Below are 14,912 nucleotides of genomic sequence, written 5' to 3' on the forward strand. Positions count from 1 at the left end.
CAAATGACCTTCCCTTTCTTGCCTGCCCATCAGAGAGGACCATTCCATTCCAAACAACATTCCTCCGATAAAATCGGTTACACACTGTAAACGTCAAGGAGCTGGGAACATTGTCCGGTGCAACAGGATTTTGATAAAGCAGTCTTATTTTGCAAAACCTTTCAGTGTGAAACATCCTCCCTGGAGCAGTCAGGGAAATTCCTGGGATGCCATGACCCTGGGCAAAGTGGCCAGGCAGGGAAGGGTCAGAAAGCCAAGTAGGGTTCCCATGGTGGGCAGAAGGACTCGAGTGTGCAGCCATCTTTTCATCTAATCAATCAGTCAACAAATAAATAGTAGTTGAGTTAAGGCCAGGCCTTGACTCGGTCACTAGGAATTAGACCTTAAAGGTCCTCTACTTTTAAAAAAGCAGTGACACCCCTCACACACACACACCCACATACACACCCCACACCCCACAACCCCACTGTGCCCCACCCAACCCAGGTTAACACTCAGAGCTTACCCTCCCTCTAACCCAGACCTGTCCCCATCCCCCTTGCCACCCCTCTCCGCCCCACTTGCTTTATAAGCCTGGAGGTTGGCATCTTCCCCACATCCCTCTGGGCCTCCATTCTAGTGAGTTTTCAGTGTCACATTCTGTTTGCAGGTGCCTTGTCTGTGGACCCCTTTTAATACCTCACCTCTGCTTTTATCCATGTTGCACTCTGTGTCACTGATTGCCTTCTCCTGTCCCCTTTTCTTCTCCATTTACACCTTCCTTCCAACCAACTCATCTCTGGCTTTTTTTCTCCTTACCTTTTCTGGTTCTTCTCCTTAACTGACTGTTGACACAGAACTAAATTCATTTTTCCCACTTTTGTTTGTGGAATATACTTTCACAGTCTCTGGTTTTAATTCTTAAAATCGTTTGAAGGTTTGTGCTTTTCTCTATTGTCTGAATTTCTTACTAGAGCATGCGTGACTACTTAAAACTCTGTTAGAATCTGATGTCCTTGGAAAATAGTGTGTGTGTATGTGTGAGCCATAAACGTGCCCACGTGCAGAGCCCATGAATTTCACTCCCTGGACACGCCTGTGGCCACATCTCAGACTAAACGATGCTCCACATCCCTACCCACAACTGTCCCTGCCATACTTCTTTCAGTATAGATTTGTAGTTTTTGAAAAAAAATACCTGGTTTTGCATTTTATATAACAGGATGCTATAATACAGACTCCCTTGTATCTTCCTTTTGTGGTTCAGCCTTCTGACAGTGAGTGAGCTCACTCCCACTGGTGTGTGGAGTTATACATACCCCATTCATCCTTTTTGCTAGATAGTAGCCATTGTGGGGCCAGCCTGCAAATTAGTTTCCTTCTCTGATTAAGGGGCCTGGGGGTAGTTTCCATTCCCAGTGATTCCAAACTATGTAGCTATTCACTATGTCTTTTGATGGTGTGCTTAATGTTATAATCCAGAAAGTTAAAAAAGAAAATTATTTCCATTTGGAAAGATGGAGTTAGCCAAGTGGGACGTTCCAAACAGGTCTTTGTCCTGGCTTCTCTATTCTGCAGGCCTACAACTTTAGGCCAATCAGTTAACCTCAGTGAGCCTTGGTTTTCTCATCTACTAAATATGAACAGTCATGCCTGCCACTGTAGTGATTATTACTCACAGGGGACCTATGACGATCTAACGAGATGATGGATATGAGAAAAACTTGGGGGGGGGGAAGTGCTCAAAAAAGATAAAGTATTGTTATTTATCTTAGTTTTTTAAAAAAAGCAAAATTGTGAAGCTCTTTATGTTTTATAATTTAGGACCTGTGACTTCTCATTAGACAAACATTCTTGCCAACCCTTGACCCAATGTGGACAACAAGAGAGAATCCTAAAATATCCCATCTCCAAAGGTCTACATTTCACATGAGCAAGTGGGAACATGTCGCTGGTAGCATCTTTTACCCCTTCCAAGTGGCCCTTGGCTCATACTGGGGCTCCTGGTCTAGATGAGCAACAGAAAACCCTACTGACTAAGCAGTAAGGGAGCCTAGGGGAGGCCCAGGCCCTTGAGAGGAGGGATGTGTCCACAGAAGGCATGCAGAAAGCCAGGACTGGACTCATCTTCAGATACCAGCCCAGTGCCCCATTTCCACCTTCCACTGTCACCTTCACAAGGAAGGGATCTAACCCGAGGGTGGGACTGGAAATGGAGCTAAGTGTCTGACTACCATCAGAGCAAGGCTAAGACTCTTCCCTCTCTGCAGCATGGAGTCATTTGTTGGCTTAGGGAAGTTCCTGCTGTTCACACACTAGTGAAGACAGGCTGGGTACCCGCCACAAGCTCCCATCCAACCAAAACAGACCTGTACTCTGAGGCCTGTACCATGAAGAGTTTTGGTTCCCCAGAACTTGCCAGGGTGGTTCCTATAAAGGAAGACCTTAAGCAACCAGCCCATAAATCCTTCATGAGCTCCTCGGCAATGGCAGTCCTGTGCCCTGTGCTCTGGGATGCAAAGCTGCAGGGTCCCTTTCCCCAGACACACTTTGTTGGTGGGAGGGAAGTGTGGACAGAAGGATATAAAGCCATTCAGGAAGGATCTGCAGCAAGAGGGCTCCAAGGATGAGCCACGTGTACTGGAATGTTTTCACAGAGGGCTCTTGAGAGGCCTCCCAAGAAAATGCAGGAATGAGTGAGAACCTTGAAAACCAGATCTAAGACCAATGATTCTCAGCCCTGGCTTAACAGTAGAATTGCTGGAGTCTTTATAAAATGCCAAAGTCTGTAACCTGTCTGTGGAGCCTGAGCATCAATATTCTTTGAAAGTTCCACAGATAGTTCTAATGTGCAGCTATGGTTAAAATTAGCACCTTTACTTAATGCAAAAGGAAATAGAGACACCATGTAACTTTCAGCAATGCAGGGACATGATCAAAGGAGTTCCTCAGGAAACATTTATTGAGCACCTACTCTGTACCAACAGGCACAGTGCCAGGTTGTTATACAAAGATGAGGAAGATATATATATTCTACTCTTGATGAGCCAAAAGATTAGGAGAAAGGATACAGCCATAAATATGTGCAATATATTTTACATATGTATAAACCAAGTGCTTCAAAACAATTCAGACTTGCTGGAAAGCTTTTTTTGGAGAGGTAACTTTAGAACTGTTTCCCAGAGGATGTTTAGGAGTTTCCCAGCAAAGAAAACAGAGAACATTCTAAGTGGAAGAAAGTCTTATAGAGGTGCTGAGACCTACAGGGACACAGTGTGTTCAGCATAACACAGGGAGAGCTGGGAGAGGAGGTTGGAAAGAATGGCAAGGCGAACACAAGAGCCTAATGGGCTGGGTGCAGTGGCACACACCTGTAATCCCAACGGCTCAGGAGACTGAGGTGGGAGGATCGAGAGTTCAAAGCCAGTTTCAGCAATTTAGTGAGGCCCTAAGCAACTCAGTGAGACCATGTCTCTAAATAAAATATAAAAAGGACTGGAGATGTGGCTCAGTGGTTAAGTGCCCCTGGGTTCAATCCCCAGTACCAAAAGAAAGAAAGAATATGAGGCAGATGGGCCCAAAAAGAAAAAAGAGGGAAGTAAAGAGACCAGTAAGAGCTATTTGGATGGGAGATGATGAAGGCCTGGACAAGAAACAGCAGTGGGAATGAGGAAGGGAGCAACTCAAGAAATGTTTCCAAACTAGGCAATGGAATTTGGTGGGAGAACTGGCAATAGTGATGGGGAGGGCAGTCACAACCTGAGACAGCAAGATAACAGGAAAGCATGGTATTAGCAAAGGTGGGGGTGCTGGGAAGGTTCTTTAAATCCCATGAAATGCCAAGACATCCAGGTGGGGATGTATCCAAGATCTAGCTGGAGGGCAGAAGTTGGATAGAGGGAGGTAAGAGTGAAAGTCTAAGGAGAGAAAGTGAAATGTTCAGGTACAATCCTCTCCCAGGCACTTGGCGAGGGAAGGAAGACAACTGGCACGGCGTCCACAAGACCAGGCACAGGTGTGTATGTGCCAGGACTGACTTGTGATGTGGGTGGCGACAGAAGGAAGAAGGGGACTCAGGGGTATCTGAAGAGCTGGGTCCATGAAGAGCAAAGGCATGGCATGTGACCAAGCAAAAGCCAGTCTTTAGAAAGGACCAGCATTTCTGAATGATGATGTCTGAGAAAACTCATTCCCAGGACCCTGTATCCTTTTGGAAGAGCACTGATCAAAATCTTCTCAGGAAACTTCTTCTATACATGGTGAGATGGAAATATTTTAGGATTTGTGGGCCATATGCGCTTTGTCACAGCAACTACTGAACTTGGCCATTGTATTTTGAGGACAGCCACGGATAATACATAAATGAATGGGCGAGTCATGTTCCACTTAAACTGCATTTTCAGAAACAGGCAGTGGCTAAAATAGTTAATTCTATGTTATTTGAATTTCACATCAATTAAAGCAAAAATAGGCTGTGTGCTTGATCTGGCTTATAAGGCTGTAGTTGCCAATACCTGCTCTAGAGAGCTGGGAAGGAGGAGAAGCTGGGAACTTAGAGAAGATAAGGTCTGGGCTGGCTTCCATAGGGACCTTGAACAGTAATCTGTTCATAAAAATGATCTGAGTTCAAATCCAGCTCTAGATATATGACCTTGAGGAAACTTGAGTTGGTCCCCCACACCCTCAGGTTCTGACAGATTTAGTCAACTGCAGAACAAAAATATTTTAAAAATGTGTACTGAACATGTACAGACTATTTTTCTTGTCATGTTTCCTCCCCAAACAATATGGTATAGCTATTGATGTAACATCTACATTGTATTAGGTATCGTAAGCAATCTATAGATGATTTAAATTATACAGGAGGATGTATATTATATATAAATGCTACACCATTTTATATAAGGGATTCACACAGCCTCAGATTGTGGTATCCTTGGTGTGGGAGGAGAATCAATATTGGAATCAATACCTTGCAGATAATGAGGAATGTCTGTTTTTAACTTTCCTGAGCCTCAGTCTCCTCGCCTATAAAATGTGAGAAATAGGGACTAGAGATTTAGCTTGGTAGTAGAGCATTTGCCTAGCATGTTCAAGGTTCCGAGTTTCACACCCCCCCCCGACACACACACACACACACATACACACACACACACACACACATACATGTGTGTGCACGCACACAGAAATAATAATACCTACTTCATCGAGTTGTTAATTTTTAAGGACTGACTGAATTGCAGGATCCTAGCTATAGATAGGAGCCAAGACCAGGGAGCCCAGGCAGGATGTGGAATCCTGGCTGCCCAAGAGGTAGAACTGGAAGGAAAGGAGGAGTTGTAGGCTGGGGTAGGAGGTAAGTGGAAGGTTACTACCCATCAATGGTAAAGAGTACCCACCCAGGTCTACAGATAAATAGACCCCACAGGTGCACAGACACAATCGCTGGCACACATGCACACGAAGGTGGTGGGGCCCAACTCCACTGTTCTTAATGGGAGAAGGGTCTGAAGTGCTTTGTCTCTGGCTCACTGAAGAGGACAATGAGGAAGTGCCTTGCTGCAGTGATGTCTGTGGGTTCCCAGCATGCACCAGCATGCCTCACCAGCAGGTAGCAGTTTTCTTCTCAGGAAACTTCTCAGGCTCTGGACTGGAACTGCTGCTTCTCATCACAGCCCGGAGCAGATGGAGACTGGCAGTCTCAGACTCAGGGCAGCCCAATGCCTTTCTACCTGTGTTTCTCATACTTCAGAGAATCACCTAGGGAAAGGGGGTATGTAAAAATGTATATCCTTATGTCCCAGCCCAGAAAAATCTGATTTAGAAGGTCTTGGAAGGACATCAGAATCTGCATTTTAGCAAATATCCCAGGTGATTTTTTTTTCATCAGTAAGCTGAGGACCACACTTTAAGAAATAAGGCTTTAGCCAGTTGTGGTACATCATACTTATAATCCCAGTGACTTGGGAGGCTGAGGCATGAGGATCACAAGTTCAAAGCTAGCCTCAGCAAATTAATAAGGCCCTATCTCAAAATACAAAATGCAAAGGTCTGGGGATGTAGCTGAGTACTAAAGCACCACTGAGTTCAATCCCCAGTCTCCCCCCAAAAAGAAAAGAAACAAGGCTTTAATCCACCTCTGAATACAGCTATATATGATGGAGCAATAGCAAGAGACCCCCAAATTCCTTCCTGAAATGGCAGCCACAGAGCAGGGTCTGTCCCTAGCACTTCTGTTTCCTCCTCATTGCTTGTGAGGAAAAGACAACCTGAGTTGAGCATCTTAGGGTAACTTAAAGAGACATGCTATTTTCTAAAGTACTGGGTTTACCCAGAAAAGTAAAACATCAATCCTGAGAAAAGTTGGTCCAATGTTCTCCAATCCATCAGAAAATCTTATGAATAAGTACTCAGAATATTATGGTAGCACCACCTAAGTGCAGCCAATTCTAAGCACAGTTTCCTCTCTTCCTGGCCATCCCAGTGGTCTGTGCCCAATTCCTCCTTGTTCATCTTAGAACACTCTGCTTCCAGCACCTACAAACTGAGCCTCAGGCTACAAAGCAAGCAATTTATGTCATCTAGTGTCACAGTTTCTGAATCATGTGAAACAATTTTGCACACATAGACATTCAATCAATATTTACTGAGTGAATGACCAAATCCATGACAGGTTAGATGGGTTGACAGGGCATTTCAAGAATACTTAAAAATATATATCGAGATAATGTCTTACTGGAAACACACCCCTATTACTGAAGACCTCTTTTTTTTTAAAGAGAGAGATTTTTTAATATTTATTTTTTAGTTTTCAGCGGATACAACATCTTTGTTTGTATGTGGTGCTGAGGATCGAACCCGGGCCGCCCGCATGCCAGGCGAGCGCGCTACTGCTTGAGCCACATCCCCAGCCCATACTGAAGACCTTTTGATTGGGCAAAAAAGGCCCACATGAACCATGAATAAATCACATCATATGAACCAAAATTACAAAGTCACTCACTACACAGACACAACTTACTAAAAAGCTTATCGAAATAAATGTTGTTCCTTCAAAATCAGCACCTAAGGAGACCTCACACAATTTCCCAATGACACTACCAATTCTTGGAAGGGTGTTGTGTTGGGATCCCTGCCCTGGAATTTGCCTTAGGAGTCAGTGTCCTTTATGGTTGCTAATTTTCCATCAAAAGATGATAATTTTGCCTGATTGATCCCCTTGCTCCCAGATTTGGTTTCAAATGCTTTCTGGTGTTTCCAGAAGTCAAATGAACTCTCAAGGGATAAAAAGTTGCCATTCATTAGAATATAGAGAGGCTCTGAAGAGAGTTCTGGAAATGGAATTCCAAGCAACACTGTTGGTCCAGCATGTGATTTACCACAGACAGAGCTCTCATGGCACAATCCACTTGGGGCAGATCAGGAGACTCTCATTTGCCTTCAACAAGGAACCTAATTCATCTATTCTTGTCCCATAGCACAATGGCAGGATGGGCCGGATGCCCACCAAACCAGTTCTTCCTCTTCCTGAGTGTCCAGCAGGCCTATCTTTCCCATCCTGTCTTTCAGTCAGAATATGTGTCTAGCTCTAATCAACTGAATGCAGGAGGAGGTGACATGAGCTCTTTCAGTCCTGGTCCTAGGACCTCCCTGGGACCTTCTAGGTGTTCTTATCTCTTCTCACCTGCCAGCCAGATGCTGAAAATTCCAGAGGATGACTCTGAAGGCAGAGAAGGTGCTCTAGTTACTATACTGAAGGAGCCTAGGTCCCTGAAAGGCAGTGTAGAGCAGAGATCTTCACTCCCTTCTGACTTGTATCAAATTGTAATATGGGCTAGAAATAAATTTAGAGTGTCAAGCTGTTGAGCTTTGGGGATTCTTGTTATAGCAGCAAGCCCACCTTGGCGGACATAGACCCACATGGTTAGACAGAGTTGCCACGTGAGAAACAGTTCAATTAGAAATTGACCCTGCCCCTGGAGCATCTGCCCTTATGACTTTCAGTTTGGGGCTTATATTTGAAACCAGTGTTGTTTTCTCCATCATCAGCTTCTTAATACATATGGTATATGTCACATCTCACGGATCAGCATTCACCAAGCCCTCCTGCCAGTTGCTGGGGGATGACTGCTAATCCTTTGAAATGCCACCTGCTCTCAGGGTTTCCCAAAGTGAATCTGATATATACCACATGGCCCACATTTTGAGTCAGGCTCCACATTTGGTGAGTCCAGGTTTTGAAATATGCTGCTTTCTTTACAAAAAACAAGCAGAAAAGTACACACACACACACACACACACACACACACACCACATTTTAGTAAAATAAAACAGAAAGGCTAGCTATTATTTTAGATGCCATTTGTAGAACCACTCTGCCTCTTTTAGAAGGTGGCTGTGGCCCCCATTCATTGAGGTGAATGAATGGGAGTGGGGACCCACCATCCTCCACTCAGCCCAGGGCATTAGAGCTAGGGAACGGGGAGAGGATGCCAGCCTTGATGCTGTGGGATGGGCTGCATTCCCAGGAACACAGTCAGCTGGGGACCCCTGATGCTCGTGGGTCTTTCTTGCCATCTGCTCTTTTACCTGAATAGGACCTTCTCCCTAAAAAGAGTATCTCATCAAGGGCTGGGGGCTTAAGCCTCAAAAAGACAAACTGGCATCCATTTCTGCTTATGAGCCTTCCTGAAGGAGTCCAGGTACACCTCCAAGATGCAGGGTGCTGAGCAATGCTTAGCGAGTAGATATCTGCAATTCCCCTGCCCACAGAGTTGCACAAACAGTGTAGAAAAGCTGCAGCACGGGCAACCGCCCAGCTGATCCTCGCTTCCTGGGTATCCCCAAGGAAGGAAGGCACAATAAAGACAGGGTGAGGGGACCAAGGCATAGGAGTGTGTTGTTGGCTCTAGAGTAGGCCTTGGTTCAAAAGAACTGAAGAGTGGGGTTGATGTTTTAGTATTTAGGAAACATTCCCCAGGCTCTGGGAGGGCAGGGCAGGGAGAAGGCTGAGCCAAACAGTGCTATAGGGAAGCGGCCAGATGAATTTTATAGGCCAAGGGCCTGCCTTGCGGGGAGGGCAGGGGCAAGCTGGCTCTGATTTGGACATGTCGCAGATCTCCTGCTGTTGGCTAGAGAAGGTGTCCTGCTACGTATGTGGCTCACAAGATGTATCATGGCCTCCTGGAGCAGCAGGACTCTGCTCTGCTCTGAAATGTGCCAAGAACCGCAGCAGATTTCCTATTCTGTTTTTGTGATTTCCTCTTTCTGTGTTGCCCACAGAGGCATGGAATAAACAGGGGTGGCTCTTAAAACACTGCCCGCTGCCCCTTCTTTATTTTCTTTTAAAAAAGTTGTCTTATTTTACTTAGTACTCACAGCTCCATGCGCTGGCAGGTAGGGATTATAATTCTCATTTTACAGAGAGGAAAATCAAGGCTCAGAAAGGTTAAGAAAGCTGCCCAACTGGGCGTGGTAGCGCACGCCTGTAATCCCAGCAGCTCAGGAGGTACAAGCAGGAGGATGGCAAGTTCAAAGCCAGCCTCAGCAATTTAGCAAGACACTAAGAAACTCAGTGAGACCCTGACTCTAAATAAAATACAAAAAAGGGCTGAGGATGTGGCTCAGTGGTTGAGCACCCCTTAGTTTTTCAATCCCCAGTACAAAAATAAAAGAAAGAAAGAAAGAAACCTGCCCCAGGTCACAGAGCTAGTAAGTGGAAGAGCTATTTTCTTCCCAGAATGCCATGAATTTGCAACATTAACCTTCTTCTCAAGTAAGGCCACTTAAAAGCAAGATGTAGGAAAAAGGGTTGATAGGCTGAGGGCAAACCTGCGCTCTCTGGTATGGCTCCTTCTGCCTCCTTTGTCTTTGTTGGATTAATTCCCTTGGTTCCACATCTTCTAACCAAGCTGGTTCTGAACCCACTTCTTCCAGGAAGACTTCCTCACCTGTCTCCTGGGCACTTGTGAGTTCATCTTGCAGAGTGTGGCTTGGCTGTGTGCTGAATGCTCTGATCTTATGCTCCCACCATTTCTTGTGTGCAGCTCCACAGTCTCCCACCAGCTCAGCCCCCAAGGCCGGTGTGGCAGGCAGAATAGTCCTCCCTCAAAGGTGGCTGGGTCTTCATCTTCAGAACCTATAAATATGCAACTGATATGGCAAAGAGACTGTTCAGACGTGATTAAGGATTTTGAGATGGGGAGATTGCGTTGAATTACCAGTTGGGCCCAATCTAACCACAAGGGCCCCTAAAAGCAGCAGAAGAAGACAGGTGAGTAGGAGGAGGAGCTATGATGGAGGAGCAGAGGTGGTACTGAATGTGATTGCTGGCTTTGAAGATGGACAGGCCATGACCAACAAATACAGGTGGGCTCTAGAAGCTGGAAAAATCAAGGAGATGGATCCTCTCCTAGAGCCTCCAGAAGGTACACAGCCCTGCGGATGCCTTGATTTTGACTCAGTAAGAAACATTTTGGACTTTTGGCCTCCGAACTATAAGAGTATATATGTATTGTTTTAAGGCACTGGATTTCTGATAATTTGTTACAGCGGCAATAGAAAAGTAATATTTTAGGACTGTATGCTCTATTCCTGTCCTTCCTAGCTCCATATCCCTGCCCACTTCCCACTGCCACAAGCTACTGGTACCATTGGTGCTCAGCAGACAGTGGGGTTCTGAGAACTTCAAATGACTGGCCCCTGACCCTCCAGAGGTTTGGGCTGCCCCTTAGCCTCTCCCACTACTGTATTATCTCAACAGTGGAAAGCTCCCTGCTGGCCCACTTTCCACCCTCCCCATGTAGCAAGGAGGAGCAGAAACAGCCATGCATGTATCTGGAAAAGTTCACCGGAAGCTGGACTTTTCCAGAGCTTAGATCATGAAGATTTTTTTTTTTTAATGGAGGAAGCCAATCTGGCCAGAATTTAAGCCAAATTTATAGGTGGACAGGGTCCTGAGTTGAAAGGTAATGCATGTGTGGTCATCACATGATCTTTGTCCATCTGTTACTAGGTGACAAGGCAGGCTGGTCATTCTCTCTTGGTTCCAGCTCCTTATCTAAGGGATTTAGGGGAAGTGGATTCTTAGATTCAAGAGGAAGAATGTTAGACACTAGAGTCTTATTTCAACCTGTTGACCCCAGTTGCCTTCTATACTAAAGCTCTTCATAAGTTTTCCTGTTATTAATACATAAACTGGAACCTTCTTTCCCATCCTTAAATACACTCCCTCAATCAGAAATCTGGACAGAAGTAAGAATAATGAAATCTTGAACCTTAAACTCCACACTGACTTAATAACAGTTTGTGCAGGATGCACCAAATTGTATAGGTTAGAGAACTTGTTAGCGTGATTCCCAGAGACATTTGAGAAAATGACCCCTGTTCTGATTCCCAGTTTTGAGTGCAAGGTGGGGATTTGGGCTTTGCTCACCCTGAAAGACTGAGGGTGGGGATTAGGGAATACATTTATACCTAAGTGGCCTGTGATCACATTTTTACATAATAAAACTCTGAGACTGATGAGAATGTACCTGGTTCAGGTGAGGTGGTTTCAGGTACCTACTCATGAAGTTATGTATACAGTTGTTCCAGACATGAATAGATTGATTGGTGAACCGACAGATGGATGGATGAATTAATAGGTCAATGTGTGAGTGAAGGAGGAGTAAATGGGTGGATCAATGGGTGAGCAAGCAGGTAGGTAGATGGATCACTGATGGATCACTCAATAGATGACTTGGCTGGAAGGGAGACATTTATAGTCCCAGAAGAAGATCTGATACAATCCTCTCTTATTCAAATATTATTACCCACAGTAGTAGACTTCTTGGTGAAACTCTATTTTTAGTACTGGGGATTGAACCCAGAAGAAATTTGCCACTGAGCAAATTTCACTTATATTTTATTTGGAGACAGGGTCTTTCTAAGTTGCCCAAGCTGGTTCTTAAACTTGCCATCTTCCTGCCTCAGCCACTCAGGTTCACCCAGCTTCTTGGTGAAACTTTGAGGCCAGGAGTCTGCCCCTCTGCCTCTTAGAAAACAATGCTGGTCTCACTGGCCTATAGACTGTGTTGACATTTTCTTTTTAGGCATCCTTTAGATGTATAAACTCTATCTGCATGACCCAGTGACATGAATGCTTTGTTTTTCTGATGACCTGAACTTACTATTGACCTTTGTGAATACCAAGTCCTGTCTGCCCCACTTGTCTCTGGGGCTGAAGCTACTTGTTCCATCTCAGCTGCCATCTTGGCGGCTCATTCTGAGTGACTTCTAGCCAGTTTCTGCTTGCTGCAGAATGACTAGGCACTCTCATGTGTACCAATCCCAAGTGCAATCCCAACGCCCTCAGGGATAAGCTTTGATTATGGAAAACAGGACCAGTAAATTGTGACCCCTTCCTAACTCTGGAAGAGGTCTTGAGACAGGAGTTCCTATAGTCTCTCAGAAGGGTCTTCAAGAGTAAGCACATGATCCTACATTGCATCATTCCCTACCTTGATTCTCTTTTCAGTCACTCTTGCTTCCCTAGATGCACTCTGCAACAAAGTGGTAGCTCATAAACATCTGTCTTCTGAGGCACTCAGGCCAGGATCAGATTAATATTACTATTTACACAATCCAGTTTGGATTAAGCATAAGATGTTTGGACCTCATTAGAGGTTTAGCCTGTTGATCATCTGCCCTATACACAACGAGGCTGTGAGCTATTCATTTTGGTATCCTCAACACTGAGTATCAGGTTTGAATTTTTTACCACATCCCCATTCTTCTCTTATTGTTTTTCATAAAATTAACCATGTTGGACAGGTGCTCTTCATGGATACTTAAATCTTTTGCTGTGTGTTCAGCTTTGATAGCACCTTTTTCAAATTCTTCTGGTGTTCAAACTCAGTAGCATCTTTTTCAGAAGGGTGAATTTTTAAGTTGGTGGTGCAGCATTCAAAAAGGCAAAGAGAAGATTCAGTAGTGTCTTCTGTGGTACACTGAAAATGGTCCCCAAAGATACCCAATGTAGAGTTCCCTGGACTCTGTGAATGTTTTCTCATTTGGCAAAGATGTGATTAACTTAAAGGTCTTGAGATGAGGACTGGCCTGGATTCTTTGATAGTTCTTAATACCATCACACGCATCCTTATAAGACAGAGGCGAGGCAGATTTCATAGACACAGAGAAGTCAATGCAACCATGGAGCAGAAAGACATTTGAAGATGTTAGCAGTGAAGATTGGAGTGATGTGGCCACAAATTCAGGAATGCTAGCATCAACCACAGAAGCTGGAAGGGCCACAGAACAAATCTCCCCAGACCCTCTAGAGGCAACTCAGCCTTGCTCAATATATGATTTCAGCTCAGTGAGACTGATTTCAAGGAAAGAAGACCAGGAGATAAATTCTGACCCCTTCCTATCTGGAAGCAGGTCTCAGGACAGGTGTTCCTACAATCTCTTCTGAGTCCTTAAGAATAAGCATTCAGATACATTCCCCAGCAAAATGGTAGCTTTTAAAAGTCCTTGCTGGGGAACTCAGGCCAAGACCTGATTCACATTACTATTTACACAGTCTAGTTTGATTTTAGACATCTGTCCTCTAGAGCTGTAAGAGAACACATTTCTGTTGCTTGTAGGCTACCTCATCTGTGTAATCAAAGTCTGCTTTCTTTAAATTGTTTCTAATTGTGATCAGGAATCTGACATTTTACCAAAGACATATTTTGTGAACAGAAACATAAACAAAAGCCTATCTTTCAGAAAGAAGGTTAAGATCTAGCTGGCCCCTCACCATGATCCTTCTAACCCTCACTACTCTAAGCCCTTCCATCCAACACATCAGTGTGTTTCTTTTCCTTTTTTCCCTTCATAGGTTTTTATTGGTGCGTTATAATTATACATAATGTGAGATTCATTGTTATATATTCATACATGCATAGGACATAACAATATAATTTGGTCAATGTCATTCTCCAGTATTTCTCCTTTTCCTCTTCTCCTCCCCCTCGCCCCCCCATCCCTTTCTTCTACTCTACTGATCTCACCTCTATTTTCATGAGATTTCTGCCCTACACACACACACACACACACACACACACACCCCTCTTTTTCTTCTCTAGCTTCCACATATAAGAAATCCACAATCCTTGACATTCTTAGTTTGACTTATTTGGCTTCACATAATGGTCTCTAATTCCACCCATTTTCCTGCAAATGACATAATTTTATTTTTCTTTATGGGTGATAAAATATATGTGTTCTCTTACAGCTTTAGAGGACAGATGTCTAAAATCAAACTAGACTGTGTAAATTTTCTTCATCCATTCATCCACTGATGGACACCTAGGCTGGTTCCGTAACTTGGCTATTGTCAACTGTGCTGCTATAAACATGGGTATGCATGTATCACTACAGTATACTGATTTTAATTCTTTAGGATGAATATCAAGGAATGATATAGCTGGGTAATATGGTTGGTCCACTCCTAATCTTTTGAGAAACCTCCATAATGAATGTCAGTGTTTTCCAAAATGTGGTCCAAAGACTGCCCACATTGAATCACCTACAGTACTTTGTTAAAGATGTAAAGCCCATGAAACCACCCCAAATGATAAAAGGCCTAAGGTGAGGTACAGGCATCTGTTGCCTGAACAAGCAAACCAGGTGATGCTTAGCACACCAATTTTTTGAGAAGCTCCAATATCAAAGAACCAGAAGTGAGCCAACAGTTCTTCCCTCCGTGGCTCAGTGTTGAAACCACTGATCCTGGGCCAGGTCCAAACTTATCAGGGGAAGCCACTGCTGGGCTCCCAGAGCTAGATGCTTGTGATGAATGCCAGGCTGAGCTTTTAAAGCATCCATGAGTCCTGTCCCCTCTGCCATTCATTCCACAAAGACAATTGCATAGGCACTCAGGGAGTCAGGGACTATAAATATTTTTG

The sequence above is a fragment of the Spermophilus citellus genome (assembly GCF_964194105.1).
Source record: "Spermophilus citellus genome assembly, chromosome: 7".
NCBI classification, from domain to species: domain Eukaryota; kingdom Metazoa; phylum Chordata; class Mammalia; order Rodentia; family Sciuridae; genus Spermophilus; species Spermophilus citellus.